This window comes from Tenrec ecaudatus, chromosome 14, assembly GCF_050624435.1.
Source record: "Tenrec ecaudatus isolate mTenEca1 chromosome 14, mTenEca1.hap1, whole genome shotgun sequence".
Taxonomy (NCBI): domain Eukaryota; kingdom Metazoa; phylum Chordata; class Mammalia; order Afrosoricida; family Tenrecidae; genus Tenrec; species Tenrec ecaudatus.
In genome coordinates, this window is record NC_134543.1 from 82,645,346 (window position 1) to 82,648,792 (window position 3,447).

General features: G+C 46.0%; 1 non-coding gene across 1 annotated transcript; it reads right to left on the reverse strand.

Annotated features, from left to right (window-relative positions):
* Positions 1-674: 674 nt before the first annotated feature.
* On the reverse strand, positions 675-923 carry LOC142427160 (small Cajal body-specific RNA 6). Its single transcript, XR_012779974.1, has one exon.
* Positions 924-3,447: the final 2,524 nt, after the last annotated feature.

The window sequence follows — 3,447 nt, forward strand, 5'->3', positions numbered from 1 at the left end:
GACTTAAAGAGCCCACAGCAGCTTTTGAGACCAGAGATCTGTACAATCCTCAGAGCTACTTCTGTCATTGAGATCTTTCTAGGCGCCAGATAAAGCTACTGAGACCCGCACCCCCCTCCGACTAAAGGAAAAGGAGGATACACAGAAGGAGGTACATATCATTCTGAGACAGGTACATGGGTAAGGGAGTGCTAGAGAGCGGTATATATGAGAGGAAGTAAAAACATTACTTCAAAACCATAGAAACATTTACTAAACAAAACTATCAGAATGCGCAGCTGTGGCTGTTTGTCAACCTAGCCCCCATATAGGTAGTGCATTTCTGGAAGCACTGCCTCCGCCGCTCTACTCCTGCCCTGCAATCTTTGTGCTTCTATTTGTATCATGCCACGATGACAATGCTGGCGTCTCCGAGGGACTCCCATCAGGTTCTTCTTAAATCTCCTCTCAGGCTTTGGAAGAAAAATAAGCTTGCTCAATGAAAAGGAACAAGATCTAGGCTCTAGGGTGAATAGAGTATATTCTCTCAATGAAACTCTCCTAGGGCAGATGTTGGTACTGAGCAGCACACAGTTGTGATGGTAAGAAATTCCTCGGTGCAAATTGCCTGGCCTTTCTCCTCACCAATGCAGTTTTACATTTTCTTTTTAAAAATTATTTTTTATTTTTAGGGAGGCCTCAGCTTCGCAACATCAGATCAGCCCCCAGACCCCAGCGCACCCTGCCTCCGGGTCCCTTGGTCATGGCAGCTGTTGGGCATCAACCACGGTGACTCCTGGGCTCATCAGGGACGTGGGTGGGGGCACCACAAAGTGTCAGCTGCCCTGTGCCCAGCATGGCATGACTGGAGCCTGACAAGGGAGGGGCAGCTGTCACATTTTTAAAATGTTCTTCATGATAAGCCCCTGTGATCAATCTGGTCCTTCGAGACAATCTATCAAGATTACCCTTTTGGAATCCAAAAAACAGTTGCCGTAATCTTTGATCCGACCTCTTTGTCTTGAATTGAATTGGCCGAGTAGACCCTCTCAGAAGCCACCACGGTGATTGAACTTTATTTGGAAGGTGCCCTGACCAGGCTAAGCCGAATGTATTCCTGAGGGAATTTGTCTGCGGCCATCCACTGATAGCAGAGACATGGTTAGACATCATTTGTTTGTAACAAGGCCTGCCCGTATGCACCAGTAGCAATGCTTTTTAACTTACCTTGGTATGCAAAGCCTTTCCAAGAGTTAAGAAGACATTATGCGGTCTTAAGAAATCAATTTCCTCACTTACATTAAATGTCCAGAAAAGGCAAATTTATCCATTTCATGGGAACAGAAAGTCAAATTGTGGTTGCCTGGGGCTGGGAGTGGAGATGAGGGTGACGTGGAAGTGGGCACGAGGGGCTGTACTGGGCGGGGGGAATGTGCTGCGACCGATTTAGGGTGATAGTCGCGTCGTTTGTTACAGTGGCTAAAGAGTCACGAAACAACCCAATGGAATTTCGAAGCAGGTAAAAGAGAGTTCAAAAGTTATTTCCTTGAAAAGAAGTCAGTTTCTAGAACTTTACCTTCCATGTATGGTCTGTCTTAAAAATGATTGGCCCGACAGAGCTTCAGTTAGCAAGGTTATGTCACTTTCCCTTTCCTCGCTGCCCTTTCTATTTGGTCAAGCTCAAAAGGAAAGGAAGTCAGATTCTCCTCCCATCCTTCTTCCTGTTCCCAGCAAATCACGGTTCCAAGTATTGGTTTCTGGACTGTCTCTTTTATTTTTTTAATCATTTTATTGGGGGCTCATACAACTCTTATCACAGTCCATCCATCCATCCATCCATCCATTGTATAAAGCATATTTGTACATTTGTTGCCATCATCATTCTCAAAACTTTTGCTTTCCACTTCAGCCCTTGGCGTCAGTTCCTCATTCCCACCCCTCCCTCCTCACTCTCTCCTCCCTCATGGACGCTTGATAATTTATATACTATTATTTTGTCATATCTTGCCCTGATGGCTGCTTTTGGTCCCCCCCACCCCCTGACATCCATTGGTGCTGACTCTCAGGGGCGCTATCAGGCAGAGTGGGCCCGTTCCGTAGGGCTTCTGAGGCTGTAGATGGTTATGGGAGCAGGAAGCCTCCTCTTTCTCTCACAGGGTGGCTGGTGGGTTTGAATTGCTGACCCTCGGGTTACCCACTCTGCCACCAGGGCTCTTTGATTAATGCCTTACTCACTGCCACGCAGTCAACTCGGAAGCATAGCAATCCTAGAGGACAGAGTGGAACTCCTCTTGTGGGTTTCTAGGCTAGGATACATCTTTATGGGAGCAGAAAGCCTCATTCTTCTCCAGAGGAGTGACTGGTGGCTTTGAACTGCTGACCTTGAGGTAGCAGCCCAACTTGTACCCCACCAGAGCTCCTTGATTCAATAAGTGCCTTAGTAGGGCTTCATAGCGTTCCCTATCTTATACATATTTTGCTTAAAAATATACCTTGATATTAGAAATTAAGTGTTTTAGCCTGTATTTAGATGTTCTAGATTCCGATAGATTGTGTTGACACATTTTCATTGAAGAACCTCTTCTCAGGGCGTCTCAGCACACATCCCTGGATCATGTTATTGTGGATCATGTTATTATGCACTCCCTGGATCATGTTATTGTGCACTCACCTTTGATCCAACGAAGGTGGGGTATTCATTGGTACTGGTTTCCTGGGACTGCCAAACTCCTCAAGCTCTATTGGATAAAATCCATAGACAAAAAGTTCCCACATCTTTTACAGATTCTGTATGAATGAATTAAAAGGTACCGAGCAGTTGCATTATGAAATATGTAAGAGGGCACTTCAAAAAGTCCATGGAAAAATGGAACGAAATGATAATAGCCTGTGCCATGAACTGGCCCGAAGCTCCTGCATATCATCCAGTTCCACGAGCATCAGTCTTACACGGGTCTTTGGTGCTGCTCAGCACTCACCCTGTGTTTTCATGTCCTCTGCACTCTCTTGATGGCTGCTTCATTTTCTCCCTTCTCTCCTCAAACTCCCAGGACCTCATTCCCATCCTCACTCCCCGGCAGATGACCAGAAGCCTTCCTTTCCTAAGAAGATGAGGCCTTAGGAAGAGTCCTTCCGTAATCTCACACCACACATCTTCCCCACAACCCACATCCCTTTCCACTTACATCATGTCTGTCCCATTAATTTGGCATGAACTGGAAGTGCATCTAGCTGAAATCAGCCCTCCTCTGCATCTCACCTCTTCCCAAAGATGTTCCTCCAATGTCTCTACTCTCTCCCCTGCTTCTCCCCTGCTTACAGACGGCTATATTTCTCACTACGAATCATTTTCCTCATGTGGCACCTTTCCCCCTTTCTTCCCAAAACAAACTCCTTTAAAGGGTTTTTACATCCACTGTATCTTCTTCCTTTCCGTGTTCTCTTGACCCCACCCCATGCAGATATAAT